This window comes from Gossypium arboreum, chromosome 10 (genome assembly GCF_025698485.1).
Source record: "Gossypium arboreum isolate Shixiya-1 chromosome 10, ASM2569848v2, whole genome shotgun sequence".
Classification (NCBI taxonomy): domain Eukaryota; kingdom Viridiplantae; phylum Streptophyta; class Magnoliopsida; order Malvales; family Malvaceae; genus Gossypium; species Gossypium arboreum.
This window is the reverse complement of record NC_069079.1, coordinates 94,989,214-95,007,038: the sequence shown is the minus strand read 5'-3', so window position 1 is coordinate 95,007,038 and position 17,825 is coordinate 94,989,214. Positions and strand designations below refer to the sequence as shown.

General features: G+C 40.0%; 1 non-coding gene across 1 annotated transcript; it reads left to right on the top strand.

The window, feature by feature from the left end:
* The first annotated feature begins 10,912 nt into the window (after positions 1-10,912).
* Positions 10,913-11,018, top strand: LOC128282843 (small nucleolar RNA R71). Its single transcript, XR_008273196.1, has one exon. It is a non-coding gene; the product is annotated as a small nucleolar RNA R71 (small nucleolar RNA).
* Positions 11,019-17,825: the final 6,807 nt, after the last annotated feature.

Genomic DNA, 17,825 nt, shown 5'->3' with positions numbered 1-17,825 from the left:
CTTGGTTTGGAAGAGATCTAGAAGGAGATTTGGCTAAGTTTGCATCAAGATTAAGGTATGTATGAGGTTGTGTTAGGAGTTTCATGCATGTTTTGGTTGCTAACTTGATGTGCATGTTAGCCATGGCTCAAATCTTTGTTAAGCCATGGAAATGGTATTTGGCCAAAGTTGTTATGGTGATAAAGCCATTGCATGCTAAGTGTGAAGCTTGATGATGATGCATGCAATGATGGATTGTCTACTCTTGAGTAAGATTTTGAGCTTTCTTTTGTTTTATCATGATTGAAGTTGAAAAGGAGCATGATTGTCATATTCGCCATGATGCATTCATGAGCATGGTTCATGCTTCTTGCATGTTAGTTAAAATTTGTGTTTTGGATGGCTATGGACACCTTGAAATTCGCCATGCTCATATATGTATATATATGTTTGCACATGATGTTTTGGTTATGAAGGAAGTGATGAATAAGTTTGTTTAAAGAAGAAGATGTTGAAGAATAATTGTGAAATTGTAAGCACATTCGCCTAGCACACATATGAGTGCTTGATGCTATATTGTAAGTTTTGAGCTACAATATGCAAAGCATTAACTAGTAAAATGCATGCTGTTTTGTGTGGTATTAAGTGCATAATTGGCCTCAACATGGACAAGTATATTCGGCCTTGGGTAGCCTATTGAAGGCCTTAGCTTTTCCTTGATGCTCGAATAAATTGTATTGAATTGCTTGATGTAGTATAAAATGTGCATGACCATTGTGTATTCAAGCTAAAGGGTGGCCATATGACCATTTAAATTCCTTGTCATATTCGCCATAAGCTAGCACAATGAGGTTTTGATAAATTGAATTTGTTTGAATTAGCTCAAGAGCTAAGAGGGCCACAATTGGACAAGGGAAGGAAAAAGTAATCGAATAGCCGTAAAAGCCGCTCGACAACATCCGAGGTAAGTCCTCAAGAAGTGACCTTACTTGAATTTTGTGGAATGAAATATGGATGTATTGATTATTGATTTATGTGTGTATGAGTATTCGAATGATACCCGGCTAAGTCCCGGGCGATTATGTTAGTGATTATAATTGTGTTTGAGCCTTAGTAACGAAAATAAATATGTATGTCCAATGATTATTGATGTATGTGTGCATGAGAAATTGAATGATATCCGGGCTAAGCCCCAAGACAATTATGCTGGAAATTATAACCGGTTAAGACCAAGGCAATTGTGCTAGTGGCTACATCCGGCTAAGACCAAGGCATTCGTGCGAAGTCATTCTATCCGGCTAAGACCAAAGGCATTTGTGCAAATCGTGATATCCGGGTTAAGTCCCGTAGGCCTTGGTGCGGGTTACCATAACCGGCTATGTCCCAAGGCGATTGATCGAGTAGCGACATCCGGTTAAACTCAAGGTATGTGATTTGAAAATTATAAGCTTGCTGGAAAATTTCAGCTAATGCACTTGTGAAATTTCCCAATGACAAGGTAAGTGCGGTGTGTGCTTTGCTGCGCTAGGAGTAAGAGCGTGTGAATATCCGCTCCTATGATGGAACGAGTTATCGGCCTTAATGAAGCCGTTATTTGTGTATGAACATAAGAGTTGGGATGGTGAAGTAAGTATGATTATGTGAATGTGCATTAATGAAATGATGCATTTAACTATGTGAATGTATTGCTGTAATTAGAGTTGATTATATTCCTTGAGACTTACTAAGCATAAAAATGCTTACTCCGCCGCTTTGGCTCTCGGTTTTCTAGATTTCGCCGAGGCAATCGGATTTGGGATCGTTGAAGTCAAGTCATCCACACTATCAAGCCTCCATTTTGGTATAAATTTTGGTTGAACTTGAGATGGCATGTATAGGACTACCCCTTGTTTGTTAAATATGTTGTAATGTAAGTATGTACGGCCATGCTAAAATGGCTCGAAAAGGAAGCATGAACTTAGACTAATTGTGGGTTGTATGTATATATTTGGTGTCATGATGTGGCTATGGCTTGGAAATGGGAATGTTGGTCATATGATCAGCCATTGGCATGGTTAAAATGATCATATATGAACCTATGTATGGCAAGACTAGTTGAATCATGGAGACTACCAAATAGGTAAGTCCTACCTTAAAACAGATGCTGCCAGCTGCAGTGGCGTGAATGTGAAAATCACCAAAATTCATAAGAATGGAATTAAATAGTGAATAAGCTATGTAAATGAACCTTGATGAGTCTATTTTCATATGGAAGAAACGAAATGGTCATAGGAGTTACAGGTTAAGAGATATTAAAGCTATTGTGAGACAGGGCCAGAATGGTTTCTGGGTTCCCTGTCGCAACTTTAAAATTCACTATAAATTATCCAAAAAGAATTAGGAGACATACCTTATATGTACAGATTCCATTTTGAGTCTAGTTTCATTAGAAACAAACGACACCAGCATTAAAGCCCTGTACAGAGAGATATTCAAGTTATACCGCGCGAAGGTCAGAGCAGTCGATCCCTGTAACATAGGTGACTTTAACTAATAAACTGTACCAATTGGCCCGACCAAAATTCTAGAAATAAATCCATGGATGGATTTATGAGTCTAAATTCAGGAAAATTTACGAAACCAGTTTCCGAGTTTTGAAACTCGAGATATGATTTTAAAGGCGACAGTGATGCAGTTTTTCCAGCCTGACTGAAATGTCCAATGGATGGGCAAAACAAGTGAACTTGGCTTGCTAACCCCTCGTGTCCGACACGGCGATGGTCTCGGGTTCGGGTGTTACAATTTTATTGGTATCGAGCCACGGTTTAGTCGATTCTAGGACTACCGTGAGGTGTTTGGGGTCTAGCTATACATGCCATTAAATGATGAATCGATAGTGTGGTGATTTCGACAATTTGACTTTGAGTTTGTTTATAGCAATGGATCCCGATCCCAACCGAGCAATAGCTGATGATGTGGAGAGTGTGGCGCTGCTCCGCTGAAGGGACAGCGCCGGACTCTCAACCTATGGCCAGCAATCCGAATGATGAGGCTAGGCAAGCCTTTTATAGTGTGATGAACGAATGGTTTAATCAATACATTCGAACTAACACGGCTGTCCCACAACCTCCATTCCCGACAAATGCAACCCCAAGACCTACAATACCTCCGAATCGACCAAATAAGGTCAAGTAAGCCCCAATCGATAGGATTCAAAACATGGGGCCACTGAATTTAAAGCTACGGATGATGATGATGCCGAACGAGCTGAATTTTGGTTGGACAACACTATCCGGTGCTCGATGAGCTATCTTGTACACCGATGAGTGCTTAAAGTGTACCATCTCCTTGCTACGTGATTCCACCTACTATTGGTGGAGTACTCGACTTCGTGGTACCTAGAGAGCAAGTGACTTGGGAATTCTTTCAAACCAAGTTCAAAAAAAAAAAAAAAAGGTATATCGATCGAGATTCATCGACCAAAAGCGGAGGGAATTTCTTGATCTTAAGCAAGGTTCTATGTCCGTTACCGACTCACTGAACGAAAGTTTGTGAGGCTTAGCCAGACGCGAGAATGCATTTCGTCCGCTATTATGTAAACGCTTCAAGGATGGGCTGAATGATGATATAAGGATGTTTGTTGGCATTCTCGAGATCGAGAGTTCGTAGTACTTGTTGAGCGAGCTTGTAAAGTCGAAGAGCTTAGAAAGGAGAAACAAAAGCTGATGTGGGGATTGGAGAATTCGAAGAGGTCCTCGGAAAGTCTCTTCAACAAGCATCGAAGAGATTTCGAGATGATGCGAGCCGGTCTAGAGGCGTTTGGGCTTTTCTAGACGAGGACGCGATCGACCCTGTGACCACACGAGTCACTTCGATCGCCGATGGTGGAAATGATCGCCGAGAGAGGCGGAGTGTCCACATTGTGGCAAATGGCATTCGGGAGCTGTTGGTTTCGTGATCGCTCTGCTATAAGTGTGGATCGGCCGACCACTTTATGAAGGATTGCCCGAGGATGCATGAGCAGAATGTGAGTCGAGTGGAAACTCGGGTGCTACCATTTGCCGAGGTAGGCCACCTAGAAATATGGGCAATGTCGATGGCGGTCGAGAGGATCTAGAGATGCTACCATCGATCTCGAGGCTCGTGCTCTGCGAGGACTTATGCCATACGCCGCACGCCGAGGATCTTGCCTCTCGGATGTCATTACGGTGCTTTCACTCTTTCAATACTAATGTGATTGCTTTGATTGACCACAGGTCTACTCAATCTTATATATGTGAAACCTTAGCATCCAAAGAAGACTTTGCCTATTGAGTCTCTGAGTTTGTAATTCGGTGTCAAACCCTTGGGTCATTACGTGCTTGTCAACAAAGTGTGCAAGAAAAGTCCCCTAGTGTTCGAGGTTCTTGTTTCCGCGGACTTGATGCTTTTGCCGTTCGATGAATTCGACGTTATTCTTGGTTTGGATGGGTTGACCATGCACGATGCGGTCGTAAATTGCAAAAGCAAGACTATCGATTTGAGGTGCGCGAATAACGAGATAATTCGGGTTAAGTCTACGGACTTAAAGGGTTGCCACCGTAATATCAGCAATGTTGGCCCGAAAATATGTAAGAAAAGAGTGCAAAGCGTACCTTGCGTACGTGCTCGATGACTAGGAATCAGAAAAGAAACCCGAATCTATGCCCGTGGTTTGTGAATACCCGGATGTTTTCCACGAAGAATTGCCGTTTACCACTGTTCGGAAATAGAATTTGGCATCGAATTGGTACTGGTACCACTCCAATTTCGATAGCTCCGTATCGTATGGCACCAACGGAATTAAAGGAGTTGGAAGCTCGATTGCAAGAATTGGTGGATAGAGGTTTTGCTCGCCTGAGTTTTTCGCCTTGGGGTGCGCCAGTTGTTGTTCGTGAAAAGAAGGATGGAACCATGCGGTACGTGCATCGATTATCGTCGACTTAATAAAGCGACAATAAAGAACAAATATCCGTTGCCGCGTATCGATGACTTGTTCGATCAACTAAAGGGAGCCTCGGTGTTCTCGAAAATAGATTTGAGATCGGGCTATTATCAATTGCGAATCCGAGATTCGGACGTACCCAAGACCGCCTTGAGCGAGATATGGTCACTATGAGTTCCTAGTGATGCCGTTTGGGCTCACTAATGCCCTCGCGGTATTTATGGATTTAATGAATCGGATCTTTAGACCATATTTGGATCGATTCGTAGTCGTGTTCATTGATGACATCTTGGTCTATTCAAGAAATGAGACCGAACATGCTGAACACTGCGGTTAGTGCTTGCAAATTTTACGGATAAGCAATTATATGCTAAGTTCAAAAGTGTGAGTTACGGTTAAGAGAGGTTAGCTTCTTGGGTCATGTGGTATCAGATCGGGTATTCGAGTCGAATTCAATAAAATTTCAGCCATACTTAATTGGAAGCCTCAGAAATATTCTTGAGGTTCGAGCTTTTGGGGCTTCTTAGGTTATTACCGACGATTTGTAAAGGCTTCTCAACGATAGCCACGCCGATGACGGTTACTCCAAAAGGATGTTAAGTTCGAATGGATGAGAAATGCCAAAAAGTTTCGATCAATGAAAACTTATTTGATGAAGCCCCAATTCTAGTGCAACCCGAGTCCGCAAAGAGTTTGTCATCTATAGCGACGCCTCTCTACTTGGGTTAGGTTGCATATTAATGCAAGAAGGTCGAGTTGTGGCCTATCGTCGAGGCAATTAAAGCCACATGAGAAAAATTATCCGACTCATGATCTCGAATTGGCCGCCATCGTATTCGCCTTTAAAGATTTGGCGACATTACTTATTTGGTGAAAGGTGCCATGTATACTCGGATCACAAAAGTCTCAAATATTTGATGATCCAAAGAGACTTAAATCTGCGACAAAGACGTTGGCTCGAGTACATTAAAGGATTACGAGCTGGTCATTGACTATCACCCGGAAAGGCGAATGTGGTTGCGGATGCCTTGAGTCGAATCATTATTCGCTTCTGACGATGATGAACGCACTTATGCTGCTCGATCCGATAGTGTGTTAGTAGCTGAATTGAAAGCCAAACCACTATTGATACATCAAATTCGAGAAGCTCGAGAAAGTCGACGACGAGTTGGTCGCAAAACGGCCGAGTGTGTTCGAACAAGGATTCGAGTTTCAAATCGATGATGACGATTGTTTGAGGTTCAAAAGTTGTCTGTGTGTTCCAAAGAATTGAACTCATTTCGATAATTCTGAATGAAGCCCATTGTAGCCGAATGGCAATCCACCCGGGGAGTACGAAGATGTATTGAAACGTCGGTTTTGGTGGCATGGTATGAAGCGAGACATCTCCGACTTTGTTTGAGATGTTTAATATGTCAACAAGTGAAAGCGGAACATCGGTGCCTTGAGATTACTTGACCAATCACGATACCCGAGTGGAAATGGGATCGAGTCACAATGGACTTTGTATCCGGACCGCCATTGTCGCAAGTAAGAAGGATGCGGTTTGGGTCGTGGTAGATCGATTGACTAAGTCGGCCCACTTTGTCCCCGTCGTCGGATTTTTCAATTGACAAATTAGCTGAATTATACGTTTCTCGATTGTGAGATTACACGGGTGCCTATTTCCATCGTGTCGGATAGAGATCCGAGATTTACCTCGCGATTTTGGAAAAAGTTGCAAGAAGCTTTGGGTACCAAGTTGCATTTCAGACCGCCTTTCACCCCCAAACCGATGGTCAATCCGGCGGATAATTCGGATACTTGAGGATATGTTAAGATGTTGCGTCCTCGAGTTTAGTGGTTTATGGGAACGGTATTTGCCGTTGATTGAATTCGCTTACAACAACGACTTTCAATCAAGTATTAAGATGGCACCCTACGAGGCCTTGTACGATGCAAATGCCGTACACCATTGTTTTGGACCGAGCTCGGTGAAAGCAAGATTTTCGGTGGATTTGATTAGGGATCTGAGCAGAAAGTGAAAGTAATCTGTGAAAGTCGAAGATAGCCTCCGATCGTCGAGGTCGTCGACGCGGACTGAAGCGTAAGGATATCGAGTATCGTGGGTGATAAAGTGTTTCTCAAGGTATCGCCTTGGAAAAAGATACTCGATTCGGTAGTAAGGGCAAGTTGAGCCCGAGGTTCGTTGGGCCATATAAGATATCCGAAGCGAGTCGATCCAATGGCATATCGTTTGATTTTGCCCCGAACTCGAAAAGGTTCACGATGTCTTTCACGTTTCGATGCTTCGACGCTATAGATCCGATCCATCGCACGTGATTAGTCCATCAGAAATTGAAATTCAAGCTAATATGAGTTATGAGGAAGAACCGATTCGTATCCTATCACGAGAAGTGAAAGAGTTGTGAAACAAGCGGGTTCCGCTAGTAAAAGTGTTATGGCTCAAGCACGGGATAGAAGAAGCTACTTGGGAGACCGAGAACTCTATGAAAGAGCGATATCCAAACCTATTTACGGTAAGATTTTCGGGACGAAAATTTCTTAAGTGGGGAGAGTTGTGACAGCCCAAATTGACCCTAGTCGGAAGGTGGTCTCGGGACCACAAAACCGAGGCATAAAAATAATTAAAATTTATTTTGATGCCTATAATATGTGTGTGCTCATGTATGACATTTTATGATGATTGATTTAGTGTTATAAGGGTGAATTCCACAAGAAAGGACTTAGTAATGAACTTTGAAAGTATGATAGGAAATGTGTGATGACTAATTAAAGCATGCATGCAAAATAATGGACTTGCATGTCAAATTCCCCTTTATAGGTGGTGGCCGGCCATGACAAGGAGGATGGGCTAAACATGTCATGAAACATGTTTTGTTAGTGCATTAGGGTGAAATAATAAACAAAGGTGTATGGGTGATAAAAAATGAAAAAAAATGTGTGTGAGTGTGGTAATCCCCCCATTGCCGTGAGTTGTAGAGAAGGAAAGAAAAAATTTTGTTCATCCTTTCTTTGAGCCAAAACTAAGGAAGAAGGAGGATTTTTGCTTCATGCTTGGTTTGGAAGAGATCTAGAAGGAGATTTGGCTAAGTTTGCATCAAGATTAAGGTATGTATGAGGTTGTGTTAGGAGTTTCATGCATGTTTTGGTTGCTAACTTGATGTGCATGTTAGCCATGGCTCAAATCTTTGTTAAGCCATGGAAATGGTATTTGGCCAAAGTTGTTATGGTGATAAAGCCATTGCATGCTAAGTGTGAAGCTTGATGATGATGCATGCAATGATGGATTGTCTACTCTTGAGTAAGATTTTGAGCTTTCTTTTGTTTTATCATGATTGAAGTTGAAAAGGAGCATGATTGTCATATTCGCCATGATGCATTCATGAGCATGGTTCATGCTTCTTGCATGTTAGTTAAAATTTGTGTTTTGGATGGCTATGGACACCTTGAAATTCGCCATGCTCATATATGTATATATATGTTTGCACATGATGTTTTGGTTATGAAGGAAGTGATGAATAAGTTTGTTTAAAGAAGAAGATGTTGAAGAATAATTGTGAAATTGTAAGCACATTACCCTAGCACACATATGAGTGCTTGATGCTATATTGTAAGTTTTGAGCTACAATATGCAAAGCATTAACTAGTAAAATGCATGCTGTTTTGTGTGGTATTAAGTGCATAATTGGCCTCAACATGGACAAGTATATTCGCCTTGGGTAGCCTATTGAAGGCCTTAGCTTTTCCTTGATGCTCGAATAAATTGTATTGAATTGCTTGATGTAGTATAAAATGTGCATGACCATTGTGTATTCAAGCTAAAGGGTGGCCATATGACCATTTAAATTCCTTGTCATATTCGCCATAAGCTAGCACAATGAGGTTTTGATAAATTGAATTTGTTTGAATTAGCTCAAGAGCTAAGAGGGCCACAATTGGACAAGGGAAGGAAAAAGTAATCGAATAGCCGTAAAAGCCGTTCGACAACATCCGAGGTAAGTCCTCAAGAAGTGACCTTACTTGAATTATGTGGAATGAAATATGGATGTATTGATTATTGATTTATGTGTATGAGTATTCGAATGATACCCGGCTAAGTCCCAAGGCGATTATGTTAGTGATTATAATTGTGTTTGAGCCTTAATAACGAAAATAAATATGTATGTCCAATGATTATTGATGTATGTGTGCATGAGAAATTGAATGATATCCGGGCTAAGCCCCAAGACAATTATGCTGGAAATTATAACCGGTTAAGACCGAAGGCAATTGTGCTAGTGGCTACATCCGGCTAAGACCAAGGCATTCGTGCGAGTCATTCTATCCGGCTAAGACCAAGGCATTTGTGCAAATCGTGATATCCGGGTTAAGTCCCGTAGGCCTTGGTGCGGGTTACCATAACCGGCTATGTCCCAAGGCGATTGATCGAGTAGCGACATCCGGTTAAACTCCGAAGGTATGTGATTTGAAAATTATAAGCTTGCTGGAAAATTTCAGCTAATGCACTTGTGAAATTTCCCAATGACAAGGTAAGTGCGGTGTGTGCTTTGCGCGCTAGGAGTAAGCGCGTGAATATCCGCTCCTATGATGGAACGAGTTATCGGCCTTAATGAAGCCGTTATTTGTGTATGAACATAAGAGTTGGGATGGTGAAGTAAGTATGATTATGTGAATGTGCATTAATGAAATGATGCATTTAACTATGTGAATGTATTGCTGTAATTAGAGTTGATTATATTCCTTGAGACTTACTAAGCATAAAAATGCTTACTCACCGCTTTGGCTCTCGTTTTCTAGATTTCGCTCGAGGCAATCGGATTTGGGATCGTTGAAGTCAAGTCATCCACACTATCAAGCCTCCATTTTGGTATAAATTTTGGTTGAACTTGAGATGGCATGTATAGGACTACCCCTTGTTTGTTAAATATGTTGTAATGTAAGTATGTACGGCCATGCGAAAATGGCTCGAAAAGGAAGCATGAACTTAGACTAATTGTGGGTTGTATGTATATATTTGGTGTCATGATGTGGCTATGGCTTGGAAATGGGAATGTTGGTCATATGATCAGCCATTCGCATGGTTAAAATGATCATATATGAACCTATGTATGGCAAGACTAGTTGAATCATGGAGACTACCAAATAGGTAAGTCCTACCTTAAAACAGATGCTGCCAGCTGCAGTGGCGTGAATGTGAAAAATCACCAAAATTCATAGGAATGGAATTAAATAGTGAATAAGCTATGTAAATGAACCTTGATGAGTCTATTTTCATATGGAAGAAACGAAATGGTCATAGGAGTTACAGGTTAAGAGATATTAAAGCTATTGTGAGACAGGGCCAGAATGGTTTCTGGGTTCTCTGTCGCAACTTTAAAAATTCACTATAAATTATCCAAAAAGAATTAGGAGACATACCTTATATGTACAGATTCCATTTTGAGTCTAGTTTCATTAGAAACAAACGACACCAGCATTAAAGCCCTGTACAGAGAGATATTCAAGTTATACCGCGCGAAGGTCAGAGCAGTTGATCCCTGTAACATAGGTGACTTTAACTAATAAACTGTACCAATTGGCCCGACCAAAAATTCTAGAAATAAATCCATGGATGGATATATGAGTCTAAATTCAGGGAAAATTTACGAAACCAGTTTCCGAGTTTTGAAACTCGAGATATGATTTTTAAGGCGACAGTGACGCAGTTTTTCCAGCCTGACTGGAAATGTCCAATGGATGGGCAAAACAAGTGAACTTGGCTTGCTAACCCCTCGTGTCCGACACCGGCGATGGTCTCGGGTTCGGGGTGTTACAGGTTTAGTCCTTAGGACTTGCCACTGATAGTTATTCAGTGACATCTCTTCAATAAATTCGTAAGCCTCTTAAGGTGTTTTATTATTGATGGTTCCCTCGGCTGCTGCATCAATCATCTGTCTTGTCGAGGGATTCACACCATTGTAGAATGTTTGAAATTGCAACCATTGAGGTAATCCATGGTGAGGATACCTACATAGTAGGTCCTTGTATCTTTCCCATGCATCGTAAAGAGTTTCTAAGTCCATCTGCACAAATGAAGAGATATCATTACGTAATTTGGCCGTTTTAGCCGGTGAAAAATATTTTAATAAAATTTTTTTGGTCATTTGTTCTCAAGTAGTAATTGACCCTCGTGGTAACGAGTTCAACCACTGTTCAGCTTTGTTCTTTAATGAAAAAGGGAATAACCGAAGACGAATGGCATCGTCAGAAACGCCATTAATTTTAAATTTATCGCAGAATTCCAGGAAATTCGCCAAGTGAGTGTTTGGATCCTCATCCTGCAAACCATCAAATTGAACAAATTGCTGTATCATTTGAATAGTGTTAGGTTTTAGTTCAAAATTATTTGCAGCAATAGCAGGCCTAACTATACTTGACTCAGTTCCTGTTAAAGTAGGTTTAGCATAATCATACATAGTACGAGGAGTAAGATTCTGATTTGCTAGTTCAGTGGGAATCGCAGGAGGTAGCTGATTGTCTTGATTTTTAGCCATCTCCATGGCCGTAGTTGAGATATTGTCCTCTTGGTCGTTCTCTGTGTATCTTAGGCTTCGCCTTATTTCTCTTCGGTTTCTGAGAGATGTGCAATCGATTTATTCATCAAAAAATAGTGGTCCTGATAGGTTTCTTCTAGTCATAAACTATAAAAACCTGCCAAGAGAAAGAAAAAGTAAATTAATAAATAATAATAAAAATAAAATAAAATTAACTTGCAAGAAAAATAAATGGCTAAAGTAATAAAAGTTGACTGTTCCTAATATCTTAGTTCCCCGGCAACGGCACCAAAAACTTGATCGCGATTTTTGTGTGACGGGTTTTAAATATTTATATTGAATCATTCTTGAAACTAACTATTATCACGATGTAGGCAAGTGTACCTATCGAACAGTAGTATAGTTTTAGCAAGACTGGATTATCGAACCCAAAGGAACTAAAAGTACTAGTAATGACTGTCTTTTTATTATCTAGCCTAAGAATAAGGGGGTTTGTTTTAACTAACTAATTAACTAAACTAAGAATTCAAAGAAAATAGATTTGGGGATTACTTTTGGAAAACGATTGAATTAAGACAATACCTAAGGAAAAATCCACCTAGACTTCACTTGTTATTCTAACTCCAAATCGGACGATTTATTCATTTAACTTGTTCTGTAGAGATCCCTAAGTTATGTTATTATCCCTATTCAAGACTAATAACGTCTAATCCCTAGATTGAATAATTGAGACTTTTCTCTAATTAACACCCTAGGGTTGCATTACTCGATCTATGGGTCCCCATATTAGGTTTCACCCTAATCCGGCAAAATCTTGTCACCCTATCTCTAGGCGCACAATCAACTCTGCTTAATTATGACAATTGTACTCTTAGACAGGGTCTATTCCTCCTCTGAATAAGAGCTTAACTTGAATCAATATCCTGGAAAATCAAAACAAGAATTAAGAACAAGCCAAATATTTATCATACAATTCAGAAAATAATAACAAGATTCGTTTTAGGTTTCTTTCCCCTTAGGTATTTAGGGGATTTAGTTCATAACTAAAAAGGAAAACATCTCAGAAGAATAATGAATACAAAACATAAAGAAAACTCAAAAATCCTGAAGGGAAATTGAGGGGAGAACTTCAGTCTTGATGATGAATCCGGCTTCTGAGATGGATCAATCGACTTTCCTTGAGCAGTTCCCTGTCTCCTTCTCTGTGTCTCATTTTTTCTCCTCCTCTAGGGTGTATTTATAGGCTTTGGAATGCCTAAGAACCCTCAAAATTGGCCTTTTCTGAATTGGACTAAACTTGGGCTCGGCAGGGAAACGCCCGTGTGCGATTACTTCAGGCTATACTCAAGCCTGTTAGAATGGCACGGGCATTTGTTATACCCGTGTGAGTCATGCTTCAATTCTGTCAAATAGACATGGCCGTGTGGTCTGCCCGTGTGAGGAGGTACAAGCCGTGTTGATTTCGTACGTTAGCCCATTTTCTTCATTTTTGGCCCATTTCTCGTTCCTTTTGCTCTCCTATGCTCGCCTGAGTATAAAACATGAAATTAAGGCATTAGGAGCATCGAATTCACCAATTCTAAGAAAAATTCATTCATAAAATGTGTTAAGCATGGGGTAAAAATATGTATAAATTACGGTTTATCATATATCAATAAAATTAGACTATTAATACATCAAATTTTTCATTTTAGGATTAAAACTCACCTTAGGGAAAATTGACCATTTTGCCCCAACCTTTCATATTTTTCCAAATTAGTCCTAAGGTTCGTATAATGAAATGCATGTAATTCCTTGGCTACCCAAGCCTAGCCGAATGTTATTCACACTTATAGAAGCCCATATGTTTCCTTCATTCTATATTTTTCTACCCATTTTCACAACTTTTACAATTTACTCCGTTAAGCCATTTCCATGAAGAACCACTTAGTAAAGGTTGTTTACCATCCTTTAAACTCTCACATTCCTTCATAAATCATCAAAACACGAACATCTCATGCATGGGTAATTTTCTAAACATGAACCCTAGTATGAGATATGGGTAGAAATAGAAAGAGCATGTTACGAGGATCTCAAAAATACGAAGAACAATAAAAATGGGGCTAGGATTGACTTACTATCAAGCTTGAAATGTTGGAAAACCCTAGATATGGAGACCCCTAGAATTTCGGCAGCATGGAGAAGAAAATGAGCTGATTTTATCTTGATATTTCCCTTTTTATTTAGTTTATTACCAAATGACCAAAATGCCCTTCCTTACTAAACTTCCAAAATTTTTCATGCATACCCATTTTTTTCCAAAAACTTAGAAATTGGGTAAATTACTCTTTAAGGACCTCTAATTAATATTCCAAAGCAATATTATACAAATTGCTTCTAAAACCCAAGTTTTGCAATTTATTCAAATTGGTCCCTAATTTCCAATTGGTTACCTTGCACATAGAATTTTTTTATGAAACTTTAACACATGCATATTCTCATATCCTAGACCTCATAATGATCATAAAACAATTATTTTAACGTTAGATTTGTGGTTTCGAAACCACTATTCCGACTAGGTCCTAATTCAGGATGTTACATTTCTCTCCCTTAAGGACTTTCGTCCTCGAAAGTCTTACCAGTAAAAAGGTTCGAATATTGACTTTTCATGGTTTCTTCAGGCTCCCATGTAGCCTCTTCCACTCCCATGCCAAAATCTTGACCGGTTCTTCACAATAAGTCATGTCCGGTCTAATTTCAACTTCCGTAGGTGAAATCACATGGGAGGGGTCTGATCAATATCGTCGTAACAGAGATACATGGAATACATCATGAATCTTTTCCAATTCGGGTGGCAATGCTAAACAGTAGGCTAATGGTCCAAGTCTTTCAGTGATCTCATATGGTCCAATAAATCGTAGACAAAGTTTTCCTTTCCGGCCAAATCTCAATACCTATTTCCATGGAGACACTTTCAAAAGTACTTTATCTCCAATTTGAAACTCGATCTCTTTCCTTTTCAAATCAGTATATGACTTCTGCCTATCCTATGCCGCTTTCAAGCAATCCTATATCACTTTAACCTTTTCTTCTATTTCATTTATTAAATCAACTCCATGAATTTGACTTTCCTTGAGTTCTATCCAATACAGTGGAATTCGACACTTCCTGCCATATAAGGCCTCATAGGGTGCCATTTTAAAACTCGTCTGGAAACTATTGTTGTAGGAAATTTCCACCAATGGTAAGTATTTTTCCCAACTACCCTAAAATTCGAGAACATAACACCGTAACATGTCCTTAAGAATCTGAATCGTCCGTTCAAACTGACCATCAGTTTGCGGGTGGAAAGCCGTACTAAAATTCGACTTTGTACCCAAGGTTTCTTCCAGCTTCTTCTAAAATCTTGAAGTGAATCTCAGGTCCCTATCTGAAATAACCAATAACGGTACCCCATGTAATCTCAAAATCGCAGATATAATACAAGTCAGCCAACTTGTCAAGTGAGTAGTCAGGTCGTACTGGAATAAAGTGAGTCGACTTCGTTAGCCTATCAACCACAACCCAAACAACATCTTTCTTTTTCGGGGTCAATGGTAATCCCATCACGAAATCCATAGTAATCCTATCCCACTTCCACTCAGGGACCATCAAAGCCTGTAACAAACCTAAAGGTACTTGGTGTTCAGCTTTGACTTGCTAACATATCAAGCATTTCGATACAAATTCAGAGATGTCTCTTTTCATGTCATTACACTAGTACATTTTCTTCAAATCATTGTACATCTTGGTACTTCCCGGATGAATAGACAAACGGCTATCATGTACCTCTTACAAAATTTTTCGAATAAGCTCGTCATCTCTCGGTACACAGATCTTATCTTTGAACATCAAGCAATCGTCGGAACCAATCCGTAAATCTAATTCAGTGCCTGACTTGCATTGAGCTCTCTTAGCTTGCAAGTCACTATCATTGATCTGAGCATCGTAAATTTCTTGTAGAAATGTCAGTCTGGCTCTTAACTCTGCCAAAACCGAACCATCATCTAAAAAATTCAATTCTGTGCTCAAAACTCTCAAAGCAAACAAGGATTTTCTGCTCAGTGCATCGACGACCACATTCGCCTTTCTCGGGTGGTAATTAATGATCATCTCATAATCTTTAATCAACTCTAACCATCTCCGCTGTCTCAGATTCAATTCCTTTTGAGTCATCAAATACTTCAAACTCGTATGATCGGTGAAAACACGGCACGTCTCACCATACAAATGGTGTCTCCAAATCTTCAGAGCAAATACAATGGTTGTTAGTTCCAAATCAAGTATTGGATAATTTTTCTCGTGTGGCTTCAATTGCTCGAAGCATAGGCTATCACTTTTCTTTCTTGTATCAGCACGAACCCAGTCCATTCAAGGACGTATCACTGTAGACCATGAATGCTTTTCCCGGTTCGGGCTGCACTAAAACTAGAGATTCCGTTAGCAATGTCTTTAACTTCTCAAAGTTCTACTGACACTTTTCTGACCATTCAAACTTGACATCTTTTTGCGACAACCTCGTCAAAAGAGTTCCAATCATCGAAAATCCTTTCACAAAGCGTCGATAGTAACCGATTAAGTCCAAGAACCTACTAACCTCGGTTACGTTCTTCGGCGGCTTCCACTCGACTGTGGCAGAAATTTTGTTTGCATCTACTCGGATGCAATCACCCGACACAATGTGGCCCAAGAATCCGACCTTTCGAAGCCAGAACTTGCTTTTGCTGAACTTAGCATACAATTTCTTATCTCGCAAAGTCTGTAAAATAGTCCTCAATTGCTCAGTAAGCTCAGACTCATTACAGGAATAGATCAAAATATCGTCAATGAATACCATAACAAACTTGTCCAAGTATGGTCGAAAAACTCGATTCATTAAGTCCATAAATGCAGCTAGGGCGTTCGTTGGACCAAAAGGCATGACCAGGAACTCGAATTGTCCATACCTTATCCTGAAAGCGGTCTTAGGCACATCTGACTCTTTAACTTGCAACTGGTAGTAACCAGATCTCAGATCTATTTTTGAAAATATAGTAGCTCCTCTCAACTTATCAAAAGAATCATCAATCCTCGGCAACGGATACTTATTTTTGATAGTTACCTTGTTAAGTTGTCGGTAGTCTATACATAGCCTCATTGAACCATCTTTCTTCTTTACAAATAATATTGGAGCACCCCAAGGTGAAAAGCTCGGGCTTGCAAAGCCTTTATCCGTCAGTTCTTGCAACTATGCTTTTAACTCTTTCAGTTCAATTGGTGACATCCTATACGGAGCAATAGAAATAGGAGCTGTCCCAGGCACCAGCTCAATACCAAACTCTATTTCTCTAACGGGAGGTAATCTGGGTAGCTCTTCCGGAAACACATCTGGATACTCGCATACTATCGATACCGATTCCAACTTCAACTCAGATTCTTTAGTATTCAACATGAAAGCAAGGTAGGCTTTATATCCTGTTCTCATATACATTTGAGCCATCATTGAGGTAATCACAATTGGTGGAGTATCCAACTCATTTGAATCAATTCGGAGAATCTCACCATTTAAACATTTCAATTTGATATACTTGCTACGACAATTTACAATCACATCATGCACAGCTAACCAATCTATGCCAAGTGTTACATCAAACTCATCAAATGGCAATAACATAAGGTTAGCCAGAAAACTATGACTTTGAATCGTCAAAAGACTATTCTTACAAACTTTATCAACTAGGACTGACTTGCCTAGAGGGTTTGACACCTTAATCACAAATTTCGTAGGTTCTACAGACATATCCATGCTAGACACCAAGTTCATGCAAATGTACGAATGGGTTGACCGTGGATCAATTAAGGCAATGACACAAGTATTATAGATAGAAAATGAATGGGTAGACCCTGGATCAATTAAGGCAATGGCTAGACACGAGTATTATACATAGAAAATGTACCCGTGATGACATCGGGAGTAGAGGCTTCCTCTCGAGCACGTATTACATAAATTCTTACCAAGGCTCGAGTCTCTAATTTTGTAGTAGCATCCTTAGCAACAATTCGACTGCCACTTGCACTATCGGGATGTCTCTGGGGTCTACCTCGAGAAACATGAGCATTCGGATGTGAGGCTAATTCAACCTCTTTATTAGCTCGCTTCGAGCAATCTTTAAGAAAATGGTTAAGAGACCCACATCTAAAGCACGCACCGCTCTTCATTCAGCACTCTCTGAAGTGGAATTTGTTGCAACTTTTACACTTAGGTTTTTGTTCATCTACGCTTCCCACACTAGTTACCATGGGGGAAGGAGACTTCAGGTTATGTAGTTTGGAGCTTCTTACTCTACTCGAATATCCTACCGATGAAGTGG